The sequence below is a fragment of the Mytilus edulis genome, chromosome 14 (assembly GCF_963676685.1).
Source record: "Mytilus edulis chromosome 14, xbMytEdul2.2, whole genome shotgun sequence".
Classification (NCBI taxonomy): domain Eukaryota; kingdom Metazoa; phylum Mollusca; class Bivalvia; order Mytilida; family Mytilidae; genus Mytilus; species Mytilus edulis.
The window spans coordinates 40293419-40314184 of record NC_092357.1 but is presented as its reverse complement, the minus strand read 5'-3'; the positions used below and the strand labels follow the sequence as shown (position 1 = coordinate 40314184).

General features: G+C 31.2%; 2 long non-coding RNA genes across 2 annotated transcripts in view; both read left to right on the top strand.

Moving 5' to 3' along the window:
- Positions 1-15473, top strand: part of LOC139502443 (uncharacterized) — a 16310-nt gene extending 837 nt beyond the window's left edge. The window contains exons 2-4 of the long non-coding RNA XR_011658841.1: positions 7699-7786; positions 9754-9840; positions 15122-15473. This is a non-coding gene — a long non-coding RNA (uncharacterized lncRNA). The remainder of the gene's footprint in view (positions 1-7698; positions 7787-9753; positions 9841-15121) is intronic.
- Positions 1325-2949, top strand: LOC139503500 (uncharacterized). Its single transcript, XR_011659116.1, has 3 exons — positions 1325-1438; positions 2193-2272; positions 2832-2949. It is a non-coding gene; the product is annotated as an uncharacterized lncRNA (long non-coding RNA).
- Positions 15474-20766: the final 5293 nt, after the last annotated feature.

Here is a 20766-nt window from a genome sequence, read left to right as displayed (position 1 = left end):
CTGTATTAAGAAGTTAAAAAAGGGAAAATCTGGAGGTCCTGATTTGATAATTAATGAATTTCTAAAGGTGTGGTCAAACACTCTAGTTTTACTTTTGACCAAACTTTTTAATAAGATACTTAACTCAGAAAAATTCCCCAAAATTTGGAACATTTCTCTAATGACATCAATTTATAAATCTGGTGACCCATCTGATTGTGGGAACTATAGAGGTATAAGCATAACAAGCTGTCTTGGTAAAGTCTTTACATCCATTTTACAAAAACGACTTAGTGATTTTCTTGAAACACATAATTTATTATTTTCAAATCAAGGTGGTTTTAGAAAAAAATTACAGAACTGTAGATCATGTCTTTATTTTAAAAACAATAATAAACAAATATTTGTTTAAATGTAAAAAGAAACTATATGTGTGTTTTGTAGATTTTAAAAAGGCTTTTGACAGTGTCTGGAGATCAGCTCTGTTCTTAAAATTACAAAATAAAGAAATACAAGGCAAATATTATAATATACTGCATGACATGTACTCTAATACCTTATATTCATGTAAATATCAAAATATGTTTACCAAGCCTTTTCTTGATAATCAGGGTGTCAGTTTAAGTCCAACTTTATTTACTGTAAATTCAGAAATTATTGCGAGGTTTTGATTATTGGGAAAAATGCGACAGACTTGTAAACGCAATAATTTTAACTCGCATTTTAAAATCATTGATATATGAATTAAACAGGATTTTTCTCAAAATCATTATAATTAAAATCGCATTTAAGTCTAAAATGACAAAATCGCAATAATAAATGCACGCAATAATTTCTGAATTTACAGTAATATATTTGTTGATGACATAGAAAAATACTTAGATACAAACTTAACTAGTGCAGTAAATTTAAATGGTCAAAAAGTGAACCATTTATTGTATGCTGATGATTTATTATTGATATCGGAATATGCAGATGGTCTCCAGAACTCTCTTGATTCTTTACAAAAACATAGTACTGAATGGAAACTGGACTTGAACCTTAAGAAAACAAAAATTATAATTTTCTCTAAAGGTGTAATACCACCAAATCATGATACGGCACATCCGGTTGCATACGAAAGTAGGTCTAAAAAAATATTCCCTTGAATTTGACAGTTGTAGAAAATTAACCCTGCATTTCAATGCACTTAATTTTTTCTGAGTCATAAACATGTATGTTGGGTGTCTGAAAGCATCATTCTTTGTTTATTTGATGGTCTTATAAAATATTTTGGAAAGTTAAGGTTACCTAGTTACTAAAGCAGGTAACCAGTAAATAATAGTGTAAAAATTGGGTTGTTTACTTCCGGTGCTGATTACTTTCTTATATGCAATGAAATGTAGTGTGAAATTTTCACTGTAGCACTGGACAGGATTAAACTTTATTCATGCAAAGTATTTCTTTGGTTGAAATAAAGGTAAATACTGTACATTTTTTTAAAAGTGCCAATTTAACAAAGACTAATAGGGGAAAATCAATGGTGGTATTACACCTATTTAGGGAAACTACACGTGCACTGGTGACCTTATTGTACTTTCATTTTTAAAAATTATTACTAAACTAGTTCATACGTTGTAAAAATGGACTATTCGGAATGGATTGAGACACAGAAAGCACGTTTGAGGGAAAATTGCCTTGAAATGGGGGTTTACGGGTGTTTGCTAAGTCAAATGGGTGGACAGACAAGGCTGTATTCAGTGTATAGTGTTAGGTTTCCTTGGGACAGAAAAAAAAGAACCTTGTATGGTCACAGATTTGCATACATGTTGCACACTGAGAAATTTGACCTATCAGAGGAATTTGATGTGTCTCATCTGTGTCATCAGAAGAGATGCATTAACCCTGAGCACTTGTCTTTCGAGCCGCCTCATATTAACCAAGACCGCCAAGTTTGTCGTGGTACACACCCAACAAGGTGTCGAAAACACAAACCCTACCAAGACTGTTTGATTTAAAATGGTAAAACACTAATGGTTTTAAAGAGAAGTCTTATTTTTCTTCATATGATATAATTTAATTTATGAAATACACTTTTGAATCAACATACATATATTACATTGAGACCTTTCTTATAGCTTGCCATGCTAATCCCCATTTTACGTGAGCCTCTGTGTCAAATTTTAAATCACCTTTACAACTTTGTTTATACAACATGTGATTTTTCATTTCAGTGTTAACCATGAATCTGACAAGCATTCTGTTGAAAAATCTTATATGTGAATTGGTCTGCAGATGACACTTTAGCATTGAGGTATGTATCAACTAATGTCATGTTTTATTTTTGTTTTGGCCGCAAAAGTTTACAATTTGCCATTGTGCCATCTGTATTTTGCACCGACAAAACATCATCTAAACACTTGCCTTGGATTTATACACATCAGAATCCAGTCTCACATACTTAAATTTTATAATTCGTACCAATTTTTTTTTTACCAGCATTCAAAGGGACATAACCCTTTTTAAAACCATTTTGATGTATTTTTTATGACTCTTTCTCCTCATTTTTTAATGTAAAATACAAGAAAGTGGACTTTTTAGGTGTAAATCTATTAGAAATATACTGCAATAAATAAATGAAATGATTTTGATATCAGTAACAATTATGATTGACTGAAAGGGAACCGTTATTTGTCATACTCGGGGAACAGACCAAAAACTCAAGTTACACATAAGGGCTTATAGAAACTTCGGTGGAGACTGTTAACATTTATAGAAACAGTTCTTTCAGCTAAAACACTTTAATTGTTGATTTGACATTACATTTCTTTCATTTTTTCTGGGAAAATAATTACATTTGCTTTATTTTTTAGGCAAAAGATATCAAGTTTTGATGAAAAAAGAAGGAAGAAGGAAAATGGACCAAAACAGACCAAAACAGACCTTCAAATGAACTCTAAAAGGTGCAATAAAATTGTATATCATCTTAAAGTTGTCTTTTGTATCCTATTTAATTGTTTGAATGCTTAGATCATGAGTATATGATCAGATATTAGTCAACACTGCATTTTATAATGATACACTGAAAAAAGGATTTTTCGAAGAAATAAGACTGAAATCGCCGTAGGATATGACCTTACATTATAGTGATTTTCTCTGAAACTATAGATCTGACTGAAACAAAACTTGGCAGTTATGCTTGAAATAACTTGCAATTGGAGGGAAAAAAATTACATTAAGTTTATTTGACATTTAGGTGTTCTTTAAAACTAAAAGTAAATTAAAAAAACGTTTACTTTTATTACAGTTCTTATGCAATTGAAATTGTTGATTGTTATAAATACTTAGGAGTTGATTTTCATAGCTCTGGAAAATCCATACAAGCAGTGTCAAGCCTCTCAGATGAAACTAAAACAGCATATTTTGCATTGAAGTCAAAACTACCATATAGTGAAAATTTGTCTGTTATTAGACTTGGCTCCAGCTTTTTAATTCAATGATAACTCCTATTTTAACTTATGGATCAGAAGTATGGTTATCAGAATTCAAACCAAATTTTGAAGCAGTTATAAAAGTAAATACACAAAACACAAAACTCCATATTTAAAAACATACTTGTGGTTCATTGAAAGTCTTCCAATCTAGCAGTGCGGTGTGAATTAGGCACTTTACCCATTCGCATTAAATGTTATCAACTTATGTATAAATATTATGAGCGTCTCATAAACTATCTGAATTAATGAAATATATTGCAATACCCTTTAAAAAGCATTGTAATAGTAATTTCAAACAGAAACTAGAAGATTTCTACAAAAATAAAATTATATTTGAACTTTCTTAAATAAAAGATGGACACTGTGGTAAACTTTTATTTTTTAGTAAAATTTAAACAACAAGAATATTTAAATTTTAATATTCCTAAATACCTTTAAACCCTTTCCTCCATAATGACGCCTTTTGACGCCACCCCCCTTACTCAATAATGACGCCTTTGTAGTACCTCAGTTGAAACACTTTGACTACAAAGTGTCTACAGTTGACTTAATAAAATTGGTATCCATTATGAAAAGAAATATCATAGGAATATATATATATCCGACTCAAATTTATTTGATGAAATAGTTGTTTTTTCGCAATGCCTTAATACTTTAAAGCATATGTTCAGCATTTTATAATAAAATCCTATGCGATTCAAGTATGCAAAAAAAAAAAAATCAATGGACATGATGGAGGAAAGGGTTAATTGATAAAAACTCACTAAATAAGAATAATGCACACTCATTAGCGATAGAAACTGGGAGGTATGCAAGACCAAAAATACCATCTAATGAGAGATTTTGTAAATTTTGCACCGGAAAAATTGAAAATGAGATTCATTTCTTGATTGAATGTCTGCAATATAACAAAATTAGATCTAAATATAAAATTAATGATATAAAATTAAATAATTTGAATGAAAATTTTACCAAAATGTTAAATCCTATGTCTGAAAAGGAATTAAAATCTATTTGTATGTATATTGAAGAAGCTCTTGATTTGAGAGACCACCATACCGTTTCATCAGATAATAATCATTGACAGTAGTTTGTCCATATACATATATATATATATAAATATCTTATATTGTGTGTTTTAAGTAAATATATGAAAATCTAGAATAATACTGAAATATAAGTCTATGGTATCAATATCAGTTTATAATGTATTTGTATACATAGAATTGGCTTGACTTGTTCCATGAATCTTTATTTTATTTGTGTGTTGTTTTAATATTATTAATTATCTATATTTGGATCACGCCTCTATTGAGCTCTTTCCAACATGTCCAATAAAATATTGAATTGAATTGAATAAACAGGAATCTCGGGAGGGGGCACTTCCTATACATATAAGGTGTCAGCTGGGAACAGTATATTTAATACATGTACACATGTTCCCAATGCATAGTCGGATCCTTGCCCCCCCCCCCTTTCGTGGGAAAAAATTGGTTTATCAGAGGCGGATTTATCATTTAGGAGGGGGCCTTTCAATAGACTGAATTCAGTTGTAAGATTTTCAAATCTATACCAGTATTTTACAATTGACTTTACAATATCATAATGTAAGGGGAAAAGACTGAAGTGGGGACCCCCTCTTGGGCAGTCTATGGGCCCCCTCTTATGAAAATTTCTAGATCCGCCATTGTTTTCTAGTTTAAAAATATGTGAATAGGTGTTGAAAATATTTAGAAATATATTAAGTCAACAAATTAAAAAGAAAATGTGGTACACTGTATGATTGCCAATGAGACAACTCACTATTATGTTTCTAGATAGGCAGAATCAGGGGGCCCGGTCTGACAACACCTTTTGTTAGAAAAATTTAGTTGATTGTATAGGGAATGACTCGAGTAGGGACCCCCTCTTAGGCAGTAAAAGGGCCCCCTCTAATGAAAATTTCTAGATCCACCATTGATTTCTAGTTCAAAAATATGTGAATAGGTGTTGAAATATTCAGAATATTAAGTCAACAAATTAAAAAGAAAATATGGTATACTGTATGATTGCCAATGAGACAAATCTAGTCTCTAGACAATAGACACAATTACATAAGAAATTAACAACTTTAGGTCACTGTATGGCCTGCAACAATGATAAAACCAGAAACTACTATAAATTACTGAAATCTTCAAAATTTTAGATTTTTTGGTAAATTTTAGACGGTTTCTGTCTTAAATGAAAGTGTATTAATTTTCCCCTTACATTATGATATTGAAATTATTCGTGTTCATTTATAATATTGAAATGTTAATTATACCCCATGCAACGAGTTGCGGAGGGTATAATGTTTTTGACCTGTCTGTCCATCCGTCAGTCCTGTTTCTTGTCATCACAACTCCTTTCAAACCATGCATCAGAATTTCATGAAACCTTTTCAGATAATAAGGACATACTATGTAGTTGTGCATATTGACGGGAAATTGCGATTCAATTTTTTTTCTAGGAGTTGCGCCCCTTTGAACTTATTTACATTAATGTACTACTGCAACAGTTTGTCATCGCAACTCCTCTCAAACCACACAACAGAATTTCACGAAACCTTTTCAGATAATAAGGACATACTATGTAGTTGTGCATATCGACGGGAAATTGCGATTCAATTTATTTTGTAGGAGTTACGCCCCTTTGAACTTATTTACTTTAATGTACTACTGCAACAGTTTGTCATCTCATCCACTCTCAAACCACACAACAAAATTTCATGAAACCTTTTCAGAAAATAAGGACATACTATGTAGTTGGGCATATCAACGGGAAATTGCGATTCAATTTTTTTCCTAGGAGTTACGCCCCTTTGAACTTATTTACTTCAATGTTCTACTGCAACAGTTTGTCATCTCAACTCCTCTGAAGCCACACAACAGAATTTCATGAAATTTTGTAGATAATAAGGACATACTATTTAGATGTGCATATTGGCAGGAAATTAATTTTTCTTATACAATTTTTTTTTCTTACACTAATTTAATTTCTCCAATGACAATGTCGGGACGTGGGGTATGTGAGTGTGCTCACTATAAGGTTCTTTAATTGTATTTAATGATAATACATAACATATAATTATATACATGTAAAGGTTGAGGATGAACACAGATGCGGCCACTTTCATTTTTTGACAAAAACCATCAGAAAAGTGAAATTGAGAATGGAAATGGGGAATGTGTCAAAGAGACAACAACCCGCCCAAATAAAAAACAACAGCAGAGGGTCACCAACAGGTCTTCAATGTAGCGAGAAATTCCCGCACCCGGAGGCGTCCTTCAGCTGGCCCCTAAACAAATATATACTAGTCCAGTGATAATGAACGCCATACTAATTTCCAAATTGTACACAAGAAACTAAAATTAAAATAATACAAGACTAACAAAGGCCAGAGGCTCCTGACTTGGGACAGGCGCAAAAATGCGGCGGGGTTAAACATGTTTGTGAGATCTCAACCCTCCCCTATACCTCTAACCAATGTAGTAAAGTAAACGCATAACAATACGCACATTAAAATTCAGTTCAAGAGAAATCCGAGTCTGATGTCAGAAGATGTAACCAAAGAAAATAAACAAAATGACAACAGACTACTAGCAGTTAATTTTGACATTTTTTGGCAAATTCGATAGATTTTTCATACGAAAGCTTGAATCTGAGCGTTTTTAATGACTAAGTCAGTCAAAATCTTTCACATTAACTAATTGAATCAATTGAAATAGACAGTTAAAAGAGTTTAAAAAGTGTCCAAAATCTTTCGTTAGATGAATTTGAAATTTGAGGCCAAAATCGGAACCTTACCTACTTCTTTTATTTGTTACCTTGAGTAGTTGTTACTTTATCATATGGTACAAAAATAATTGAAAAAAATCAATTTTTGATGGCCTCAGATGAATTGTAAAATGTAGATATCATTAAAATTGTTCAAAATTATCTCCCTTTGGTATAAAAATGCCATTCTGTGACCTTTATTTTTTATTATTATTTTCAATTAAGCTGTTCTTAAACTAAACTATTGTAAAATTTGAGCGATTTCTGTAATTAAGTTCTCTTATTTCGGTATTACCTCTATTTCTGCTATTAGTTTAACAGAAAAAAGGTACCTTTACAAAAATGTATGCTTCTTTCGAAGGCAGGTTGTGAACGGTGACCCCATTTTTTTTTATTAAGTATAAGATTTAAGTACGTTTATCATTTTTACAGAAACAATTTTTCCTTGTAGATGTTGCAGATACATTCATACAAATGATGTTGAAGAAAAAAAAGAGAAAAGGAACTTGGACTGTACCAGTTTGTTTGCAGCTTCTAAGGTGAAGTATACTTATTTAAATGTTTTGTAAAAATAAGAAGATGTGGTATGATTGTAAATGAAACAACTCTCCATGAGAGACCAGTGAGACAAAAATTAACAACCATAGGTAACTGTACATCCTTCAACAATGAGCTTAAACGTCAAGGACTTGAAATTACCAATGAACAACTTAGGGCCTGATTTATTAACAAAACATTGAACGATAAACTGTTATGATATACAGCAACAAACTACTGAATTACAAGCTCCTGAATTGAGACAGATACATGGAGTTTGTAAAACATGCTGGCACGAAACCCTCCTTCTAACCTATGACAGTGGTGCAACATTTCAACTATAGCAAACTATAAAAATCATTTGAAAAGGGCTTAATTCTAAGATCAATACAAAGTCAAAGCACAATAAAAAATCCTAAAACAAAAACACATGAAATACACATCCGAGATTTATAGCAGTTACTGAAAGCATGTTCTAATAATCAATATTTTATCCTTGTCCTTACACAATGGGCTGAATTTCTCTTAGGGCATACCGTACAGTTTTGATCCTGTATTTACAAGTTCGTGAAAATTTGCATATAGGCTATTTTTTACCTGATTAAATCAAATATGTAACAAAAATATACCTTCATGTGCTACTTTTTGAGAAAAATGAGGTCGAAATTTTGTATATTTGCTCAAAATTCAGATATGTGGCCGTATTTTCTTTTTTCGAAAAAAAGACATAATTTTTTTGTTATAAAAGATAAACACAAATTGTTTTTTGTTAAAGTCATATGAAACGAGTGAGTGGTGAAAAATAATGTTTATCCAATTCTTGAACCAATGGATGTATACATTCATAAACTTAGTCCTATGTGCAGGATTTTATCATTATTTTCTCAAATATATCATATAATCGCCATTTTTTTTTCTCTCTCTGTTTGTTATGATTGAACAAATATGGCTGCTCATTAAATGCCGTGATTTGAAGCCGTGATTTGAAGCTGAGTTTAACCAATTGTCACCTTATAGGAAACAAATCACAAAAAGCATGGGTATTGAGCACGTGTTTATCATGTATAATCAGATATTTGTTTATTTCAATGACAGATCCATGCGTATTGTGGTCACCGGATTTTTACGAGGAGGGTTACGCTCGGGTCACTATGCATACTGAAAATATGTCGGCAAATTGCTTGCTGGCAGCAAGCAATTAAAAATAAGTACTCTTCTTCTAAATGTGGACAAATTAAAGAATTTTCATCAGAAAAAAGTATATGTACATAAGTTGTTTAATGAAAACTAACCATTTAGTTATAAAAAACATATGCATATTTTTTTTTAATTTGAGGTTTCTTATGACTTTAAATAATCGGTAATTTCTGTATTTTATAAGTATCCTAAAAAATTATGCATTTTTTATTCCGAAATAACTTGTATTTATCAAATGTTCATGAATTGAGGAAAAATATGTCATTTTTGGCTTTATGTTTATCAAAATTAAAAAAAATCCTTTATTTACAGTTTTATAAAATTTGGGTCACATAATCTCCCTGCAAATTGAAAGTCAAACAAATTGCTGTTTTGAAAAATGGGGTTCCATGAACTCGTTTTCAAATAAATTCAGTTTGAATGATAAAAATCAGTCGAAAAATGCATTTTTCTCTGGTATGTTAAAGTTTGATGTCGCGAAAATAACATTTTGCATTAGCAACGTCATTACCTCCTCTGTAACTGTATCGTATGCCCTTAAAAGCTAACCTAGACCTATAAATGAATGATTATAGCCATCACTTGATGTCATCTAAACAAATAACATATAGATGGAGAGACATTTTAGTTTAAGTCGCAAAAATGATCAACAAGAAAAGATCATCAAATAAGTATCATGAATGGTTGAAATTGTCAGTCAACTCCTAATTATTTAATAAATTAGCCACAGAGTTTTTTGTAAGGTCTAGTTTTAATTAGGATTTTATTGTAGATAAAGGAGGTAAATTTCCTCTGTTGACAAAAAAATGGTTGAGGAGTCGGAAAGTTTGACTGAAGATTTAAAGGATATCAAATGAAGGTAAACATAAATTTAAAGTAATGTTTATATTTGTATTAATACATGTACCTCGAGTATGCATCAAAGATGTATTGGGTAAGATGGTAATAACTGTATGTGAAACAATAAAATTTGTTTAAAGTGGGCAGTACATGTATATTAAAACATACCATCAACATTAGCACAACTAAAAATGCAATCATAAAAGCATCTGCAAAGTTTCATAGAAATCTGTGAAAGTATGACACAGTATCCATGGTATCAGTTATTTGATGTCCATGTCATTCAAGGTGGATATTGTGTCATTGGCAATAGACAAATTTCCTATTTACATGTACCCACTTTAAACGGAACAAATTTGAGGGAAGTTAACTGTTTAATGCATATGCCATTATGTTTTCTATACATGACTAAATCATCAGAAAACAGTAAACCTTCCGCCAAAATTGCACCATTTATATTTTTGAATTTACTTCTTTCGGATGTTTGTAGTGACAGAGTACCAAGATGTCTTACCACAGAGAAGGTATTAAATCCTGTTGAAAAATCATAGAATCCGAGTCAAAAGTTGATAATGTGATAATAGACTATTATACCACATCATCTTATTGTAGAGCCTGCAACTTTTGTTGCAGAAAGCTCGACATATATATAATGTTCTGGGGGCCAGCAGCGGAGGTAGCTGAATTCTTAAAAGCTTTATATTTTAGAAGGATGAAGACCTGGATGCTTCATACTTTGAATATATACCAAAATGCCTCAGGTTACCAAGTTTCTCTCAGTCACATGTCTAATGTCCTTTACCTAATTTTCATGGTTGAGTGTCTACTTGAAAAAAAGTTAAGATTTTTATACGACCGCAAAAATTCAAAATTTTGGTCGTATATTGGTATGAGGTTGGCGTCGTTGTCGTTGTCATCCGAAGACATTTGGTTTTCACTCTATAACTAGTATAAGTAAATAGAAACCTATGAAATTTAAACACAAGGTTAAAGACTAGAAAAGGAAGTTTCAAATTGATTTTGGGAGTTTTGGTCCCAACAGATTAGGAGTTAGGGGCCAAAAAGGGCCCAAATAAGCATTTTTCTTGGGTTTTGCACAATAACTTTAATAGTATAAGTGAATAGAAATCTATGAAATTTTAACACAAAGTTTATGACCACAAAAGGAAGGTTGTTATTGATTTTGGGAGTTTTGGTTCCAAACAGTTAAGGAATGAGGGTCCAAAGGGTCCAAAATTAAACTTTGTTTGATTTCATCAAAAAATGAATTATTTGGGTTCTTGTATATATGTCAAATCTAACCGTGTATTTAGGGTGCAATCAACAGTTTTTTTCTATGACGTCATATTTTGAGGGACCATGTATAATTGACCCTTAGTGGTGTTAATGTTAATGAAGATACTTGTATAAAACTAGATATCATTAGAATCAGAATTTTCTCTAGTTTATAATGAAATAAAAATAAAATGTACTTTTAATAGTACCAAAAAGTTTTATCCAGAGACAATGGGAAAAACATTGCCTAATCTATGCATAAAAAACATGAAATCAGGCCATGTGCACACCCATGCAGACATGATACATGCACATTTTTCATATTCAAAACAGTATGAATTTCATAGGGGTTTACCTGGTCTTTCTAAAAATTTATGCTTCAGGCTACGTTCGCCTGCTTCGAAAAGAGATACAGTGGGTGCAAATAAGTTTTGCACTTTTCACTGCCAAAAAAACAGGATGTTTACAGTTTGTCTCCCCTTTATAAAACATGTGTATTTAATCTAATTTTTAAAAATTATTTTAATCATTCAACCTGTTTTAATTGAAGCTAATTAACTTAATTTTACAATTAAATATAAAAAACATGATACTTTTTTACCAATTATGTTGATAAAAAGGGACTTCCCTCCAAGTCCCCCTAGTTTTTTATACGAAACTGTTTATAGCACCCTTAGATTTTTAATTTTTGGTCCTGTTTTCAAATTGGTCTACATTAAGGTACAAAGGGTCCAAAATTAAACTTTGTTTGATTTTAACAAAAGTTGAATTCTTGGACTTCTTTGATGCTGAATCTAAACATGTACTTAGATTTTTGATTATGGACTGTTGGTCCAAATCGGGGTTCAAATTAAACTTTGTTTGATTTCAACAAAAATGGGGTTCTTTAATATGCTGAATCTAACCGTGTATTTAGATTTTTAATATTTGGGCCCGGTTATCAAATTGATCCACATTGACATGCTTGAGGTCTAAAGGGTCTAAAATTGCACATTATTTGATTTCATCAAAAATTAATTCTTGGGGTTCTATGATCATGATGATATGCTGAATCTAACCATGTATTTATATTTTGGATATTTGACCATAATAGGTAAATGTCCAATTTAAAATTTATAAGTTTTTTTCTCGCCTTGACGGAGTAAAAAAATGAGACATAGCGGCGGCAGCATCAACAATGTATTAGTTTGTGATTAGGTCAATTTATGGTGAACCACTAGTGGTAGGTCAATGATATTTGGTATGCAGTTGTATAAGCATTGGCATATCTCATTTTCATGGAGATTTTTTGACTCCGCCTCCTTAGTCATGGTCTATAGACTTTGATAATTTTGCTAAGTTAATATGTATTAGTTTGTGATAAGGTCAGTTCAAGGGGAACCATTAGTGGTAGGCCAATGTTAATTGGTGTTCAGTTATATAAACATTAGCACATCTCATTTCCATGGAGAATATTTGGCCCTGCCCCTCAGTCATGGTCTATTGACTTTGAAACTTTTGCTTAGTTTACATGTATTAGTTTGTGATAATATCAGTTTAAGATGAACTGCTAATGTTAAGTCAATGATATTTGGTATGCAAATTTATTGTCATTGAAAGTGTTGTTTTCATGGAGATTATATAGCCCCACCCCTGATCATGGTTCATTGACTTTGAAACTTTTACATAGTTTAAAAGTTAATGTTTGTGTTTAGGTTTGTTTAAAGGGAACTACTTATTATGAGTCAATGGTAATTGGTATGCAGTTGTATTATATTTATCATTGGCACATCTCATTCCATGGAGATTGTTTAGCCATGTACCTTCAGTCATTGTTCATAGACTTTGAATATTTGCATAACTTACATGTTAAAATATTGCTATTTAATTTCAACATTGCATTATCAAAATTACATGAATATTTGCATAACTTACATGTTAAAATATTGCTATTTAATTTCAACATTGCATAATCAAAATTACAAAAAGGGGATACATATATCTCTGTGATAACAGTTTATTAAGTGCAAGTTCTTAGACCACATTCATTCTGTGTCAGAAACCTATCTTGTGTCAACTATTTAATCACAATCCAAATTCAGAGCTGTATCAAGCTTAAATGTTGTGTCCATACTTGCCCCAACTGTTCAGGGTTCGACCTCTGTGGTCCTATAAAGCTGTGCCCTGCGGAGCATCTGGTTTGTAAAGTGAAATTCTCTCTTATTATAAGTAATAGGATAACTATATTTGGTATGTGAGTACCTTGCAAGGTCTTCATGGCTGTCATACAGTTTTCACTTGACCTCGACCTCCTTTCATGGATCAGTGAACAAGGTTAAGTTTTGGTGGTCACCGTCAAGTCCATATCTTAGATACTAAAAGCAATATGTCTAGTATATTTGGTGTATGGAGGACTGTAAGGTGTACATGTCCAACTGGCAGGTGTCATCTGACCTTGACCTCATTTCCATGGTTCAGTGATTATAGTTGAGTTTTTGTGTTTTTTTTTCTGTTTTTCATATACTATTTGCAATAGGTCTAATATATTTGGTGTATGGAAATAATAACAGAATGATTGTTAGGTGTACATTTCTAGCTGGTATGTGGCATCTGCCCTTGACCTCATTTTCATGGTCAGTGGTCAAAGTTAAGTTTTTGAGTTTTTGTCTTTTTATCTAATAAATAAAATATATGCAATAAGTCTACTGCTATAATAACTATATTAGGTGTATGGAAATATATTAGTTGTATGGAAGAATTATTAGCTGTATAGATGTGTGCCTTGTATGGTTCATCTCACCTTGCCTGTCCTTGGCCTCATTTTCATGGTTTAGTGGTCAATTTTTAGTTTTTTTGGTTAATGTTAAGGTTATGTTTCAATTGTAATAAAGCTTTATTTTAAGGACTACAAAAGAAGGCGAGACATTTCAGCGTGTGCACTCTTGGTTTTACATTAAACCCTAGAAAGAAGCTACGGATTAATGTTAACTGCAAAAATACTAAAATCCTTTATTAATTAGATCATGTAGATACAGGAAATGAAAATATTTTGAAATTTTTTATCATAAAAATGGTAATGCTTATATATTCAAGTTTCAGTACATTCCAAGAAGGGTTTCCCCAAATAACAATGACTGATTTTCAAAATGATCATCATGTAAAAATGAAGAGATGTGCTAAGATTGCCCATGAAAACTATCTTTATGAACAATGACAGTTCAGTGGTTTGCTTTCAGCCTTTAGCAAAAATAATTACCATATATATTGTAATAAGCTCTAAATAAAAGCCCCCCATTGTAAAATGTTAAACAATTAAAAAGTAAAAAACAGCGTCCTGATCTTTATAAGTTCGAAGAATAAAATTGAGTCATATTATGGTATGATGTTGTTGTTAGCGATGTATGTCGACACATATGGTTTCCGGATAATTATATAGTTTAAGCGAATGGATATCCATGAAATTTTACACAAGGTTTAATACCAAAAAGGAAGGTTGGGTTGATTTTTGGGGTGGTGGTACCAACAGTTTAGAAATTAGGGGCAAAAAAGAAGCATTTTTGTAGTTTCCAGACATTAACTTGTGTGCCAGTGTACTAATCTCTCTGAAATTGTTCTTCAAGGTTCCATAATAGAAAGGGTAGACTGGAATTGTTTAAAGGGGTAATTGCCTCAAACGTTCAGGAAATAGGGGGTCAAAATCAAGCATTTTTCTAATTTCCAGACAATATTTTGTGTTTAAGTGTATGGATTTCTTTAAAATTGTACAAAGTACCATACCACAAAGGAAAAGGCTGGGATTAAGTTTTGGGGTAATTACTGAAAGGGGGTTGAAAAAAATTGGGGGAGGGGGATTTTTTTTCTCATAATGTTGATCAAAATCCAAATACAGACAGGCTATCAAGCTTGAATATTGTGTCCAAACATGCACCAACTGGTCAGTCAAATAACAAGACTGCGCTGCACATCATTTTCTTAATCATATTAATCTGACATGTTAAAGTTTGTACATTATGAAGTTACTAACCTGTTGATTTTATGTATTTCAGATTATTATTGAAAAAAGAGCACTTTGAAGTACTAGGAGAATTTGAAAACATCTTGGTGAAATAGTCTGACTGATTATGACAGAACATCAAAAGAAATGACGAAAAATTACACATTTTATCAAAATAGTACTACTAGAAACTAAAAGCTACTTGCAATTTTCACTGGTTTTGAGATCAGTAACAGTCTGACAAGGAAAGAATTTAATGAACATGATTATGATGCCTCTTGATAAATATAAAAACATATTGACTGTAAAATAATTACCAGTTACCAATTATATCTGTTGTTTACAAAATTTGTTATTTGGAAATATCTGTTGAATGTTTTGAAATTGAAATGTGTTAACTTAAATGATTTAAGAATTGAAGTCTTTAAATGATACAAAAGCAAGGATACATTGAATGATTGCAATTGAGACAACTTCTAGCCCTGCATAATAGGACACTGATGTAAACAAGTACAGGTCACCTGAAGTCTTCAACAATAAGCAAAAGCCTTAATTTAAAGATCGTTATACATGGGCTTATTAAGTCCCAAGATAATGATATCTACATCATTTGCTGTCAAATTTTTGTTTGTATGTTTCTGATGAAGGTTAATTAAAATAAGCCCAGCACACCTAATTTGTGAACTGTTTTCTTTTAATTTCAAAAGAGAAAGCTAATAGACAAATTTAAGCAAAAAACAAAAAAAAGGAAATCCATTTAATATGGCAGACAGCAACCAAACACAACCAGTTGACATAATGAACATGTTTTTGAGTGCTCAAACTGCACTATAACATTAGACACAAAAACATCTTATATAATGCTGGATTACACAAAAGTGTTTGAATCATCTGCTCTTCTCTGGTGTTTAAAAATTGTACAGATTTGGTGTCACAATATCTCAGTAACATGGGTTAGACTTCTGGCATGGGAAGAACAAAAAAATTGCGAAAGCAAACTTACAGATCTTACATTTTTGGTTTGATGTTTTGACGACTTGCATGAACATGTACAATATATACAAAAAGTTAGCTGCTATTGAGACAAAGGCAAAAATCATAGTGCAAGAAATAAAATTGAGAAAGGAAATGGTGAATATGTCAAAGCGACAACCACCCGACCATAGAGCAAACAACAGCCGAAGGCAACCAATGGGTCTTCAATGTAGCGAGAATTCCCGCACCCGTAGGTGTCCTTCAGCTGGCCCCTAAAATATGCATAATAGTACAGTGATAATGGATGTCATACTAAACTCCGAATTATACACAAGAAACTAAAATTTAAAATCATACAAGACTAACAAAGGCCAGAGGCTCCTGACTTGGGACAGGCTCAAAATTGCGGCGGGGTTAAACATGTTTATGAGATCTCAACCCTCCCCCTATACCTCTAGCCAATGTAGAAAAGTAAAAGAATAACAATACGCACATTAAAATTCAGTTCAAGAGAAGTCCGAGTCCGATGTCAAAAGATGTAACAAAAGAAATTAATAAAATGACAATAATACATAAATAACAACAGACTACTAGCAGTTAACTGACATGCCAGGTCCAGACCTCAATTAAACTGATTAAACATGTTTATTACAGATATAATAACAATAAACTAAAATAACACTTACCACTACTACATGATTAGGAATTTTCAGGAACTAATTGCAGCTACTGTCCAGGTTATGTTAAACAAATTTTCAGCTCCAACTAATCTGTTCAGTGAAGAGTTTTTATCATTTAAATAAAATGTGAACACATTCTAATCTTTTGGCAGACGTGAATATTCTCATGTGGCATTTATACCTATATGCAAGGGTACCTATATCTGGTGGTGATAGATTAACCATTTTTTCTTCTTTTTGTTTAATTTTGATAAAAAAAAATGGAATTTAAACTTTTTTCAGCATTATGGAAAAAAATAATTTTGTAAATTTTTCATATTTTTTTCATTTTTTTTATAAGAATTAAATTTAAAAAAATTTTTTTTTTCAAATATTTAATATTTTTTTTAATTTTTGAAAACTTTGATTTTTTTGAAATATTTTGCATTTATAAATTTTTTAAACTTTAAAAAAGTTAATTTTAGTTGCCTTTGTCCATGCAAGCATGGACTAAGTTAGCCTTGGTTGCCTTCGTCCATGCATGCATGGACTAAGTCTGTTGTGTTAGTCCATGCAAGCATGGACTAAGTTAGGGTTAGTTGCCTTAGTGCATGCATGCATGGACTAAGTCTGTTGTGTTAGTCCATGCATGCATGGACTAAGTTAACGTTAGTTACCTTCGTCCATGCATGCATGAAGTAAGCTTAGTGTCTAAGTTTTCATGTTTACAAATCATGAAAAGGTTTAGCCATACTATCAAGTTTTGCAATTTATTTCCTAAGGTAAGTTATAATGCACAATATGTATGTAAAACATAATTAATAGGTTGAATATGAAAAAAACAACTAAACAGAAAAAAAAGGTAATTACATCAAATTAAAAAATAATTGAACTAACACCATGAAATTAAGAGGTAAGAAGAAATGGAGGTTTTCTAGAATTGATGTTGATTTCCAGTTTTATTTAATACCTTGTTATATGTTCATACATATTAATTGAAGTTGTAAATATTTTCGATTGTGTATATACTTATTAGCTTGAATTAGTAGTGTAAGTCGGAGTAAAGTGAACTTTTGAGATGAACATATAAAGGCAGCAGTAGTATACCAGATACAATGTTCAGTGTTTTAATTGTAAAGTATATTGAAGTCTACTTCACCGGTAACTACAGTTATCATAATGGTTTGGTTTGTTTGTTAGATGAGATAATTCGCATATCAGGTCGAGTTAAAATATGTTCACATTTTTGAATGGTTTAGTTTCTAGCCAGTCGTTACTTTAAAAAGGATATGATATAAAATAAATAGTACTTAATACAAGTGTTTGTTTTATATTAAAATGTTTTGTGTGAGACTGATTGCTTTCTTCCTAAAAGGTTTTATAGCAGAATAAATTAATGATTCCTTATTTTTAACACAACAGGAGGCAAAACGTTTAAACTACAATATAATAGAATATAAAATTATAAATAGGTTAATGCAAACCTCACAGGGCAACAAATGAAATCGTTCCACTGAGAAATCGTTCCAATGCACACTCAGATCATTTTTAACAGTTAGAATACATAGTAATTATGCTTGATTTAGTGGGCAAAATACAATATTGCAACAATTTTAGATTATCAGAAACAAATAAAAACACGTAAAACGAAACAAATAGTTAGCAAGATCGTCAATTCTTTACCCCATTAAAGTTTAGTTTTATGTTCGATAAATTAAAGTGTAAATGTTCACGAAAGTACACGTTTCCGATAGTCTGGTAAAAACCTTATGATTGTATTCAATAAATAAATTGCAGGTGCACGGAACTAAGTACCATTCAATGTAATATATTCTGTCATTTTTAGATAAACTATTCTTGTCGAATTTTTGTCAATTAAAGATTCTATATTATATATAATATGTTTTTGTCGTCCTTGACATTAAACGAGAGTCATACGATAAAAAAGAGACATTCAAACTCATTAGCTTAAAAAAAACTGACAATGCAATGGCAAATAAAAAGAGAAATACTAAAATACAAACAACAAAAAACATAAAAATAAATACTGAGCTACATGATCCCTATTATAATAAGGGGTTAACGCAGGTGATTCTCGTCCGTTGATAATACTTTCTCTTATGGCATTTGGTTATCAAGACTGACTGTTATCTTGTAAAGATAAATAGAAATTACACATAATAACGTGGGTATCAAAAGCATCCTGTTTAGACCATGTATATGCACAATCCAACAAATACCATATGTTACATATCAAAATTGAAAAGAAAAATTAAAAATTAAAATAGAAAATGTTAAAATAATCACTTTTTATGATTGATATTCGAAAAAAGGGTGTTGTAACAGTACTGCCATTAATTTGGGGAGGGTTAAGTGCACACAAACATGTTATTTTCGTCTTATTTGTATTAACTTGTAATTCATTTTTATCATTTTTTACTGTCCGACATAAAAGAAAATGTGGATTTTTCTTGTTTTTGTATATATAATGCTGCGTGTTCGATTTCGTTGTAGAAGTATTTCACATTTTGCTATATGCTTAAGCTTTATATTGTTAACCAAGCAAATGCGCTCATTCAATATTGTTCTTTTCCGAAATAAATGTCAAGATAAATATTTATCTAGTCTTCGACCCGAGTGAATGTACGTGTAAGTTTACTAATATTACAAAGTTTCATTGTTTAAAGCAAAATACTTTCTTAGAAACTGATTTGTTGTTTGCATAATGTGCAGCTATATGAAATATATCAAGCTTCATTTGAAATATAGTGTTTAATACTTGGGACTTAACACTGCATTTGTTCAAATAAAAAGGAAGGAACAAAACTCATTTCGATACATACATGGTTCTCCAAGTGTTTTAGCCCCCCCCCCTCTTCCCTCCCGCCTATAAAACAGACCGCCATATGATGAAGTCATAGACCTTAAGACAAAAATAAAGAATTGGTCTAGTGACAAATATTTCTGCATTGGGACAGACACATAAACTGTAACTGTACCTTATCCCTCATATCAAACGATGGGAAAACATGCCTATAGGTTATACAATGATAATTTTGAAATACCCTCATTATAATGAACAATTAACAAATGAGCACAAGTAAAACATGAAAAACATAAATATTAATGAATATCAATATAAAAATTATGTCACTCCATGCTTTAATATTAATTCCCCTCATTATTTGTTTTAAACCTGTACTCCGTACCACAATAACATCGAACTCTTCACTTCGTCAAATATATTTTTACTAGTAGATCAAAGTTCCGGAGTGAATGGGAATATAAAATGTACATAAACAGGACGGATGTCATATGATTTATTAATAATTCAGTCGAAGCTAGTTATTCAAATATCCCTATGTTTTAACTGTCAGAATTCGTTTTTACTTTCCCATAAAATATTAAAGCAGAACAAGTTGTCATTGTAATCGCCAATCGAACAAAATTGTAATGATTCATACAAAGTTTAAATTCTAAATAAAGAATGATAAGGATCGCTTTTTTCAGGTACAAACAACATCATGCATGGTACACACTCTGGTGTCATTAGAAATTAAAATTAATATACTAAAACAATAAATGCAAAAACATACAAATGATTGAAAAAATTAATACAACACGTTATATAAACGTCATTCATAGTTATTACTTTTTTATTGTTTTGAGAGTAAATCATGTTAGAAAGATGCTGCCTTAACCTTTCATGTGATTCCTAACAGCGTAACTAAAATATTTGGTTTGATAAATTTTGATTAAAAAGTAAAGAAAACACTCTACAATTGCTACTTGTCATGAATTAACGTTTAAGTTGGAAAAAAATGAAAGATACGGACCATTTATGACAGCTAAATTGCAGGGATTACATTTGTATCATATTGGATTTAAAAAAATGAACTGCCTTGAATATGATTATGATGTGTTTTATTGTCAATGTAAAGTGTTTATTAGAAAATATCATTTCAAAAGAAAACAAATGAACTTAGACAGTAAATGTACTACTATGCATGTTTGTTTTATATAAAAAAAAAAAAAAAACAGCCAACAGAGCAATATCGATATT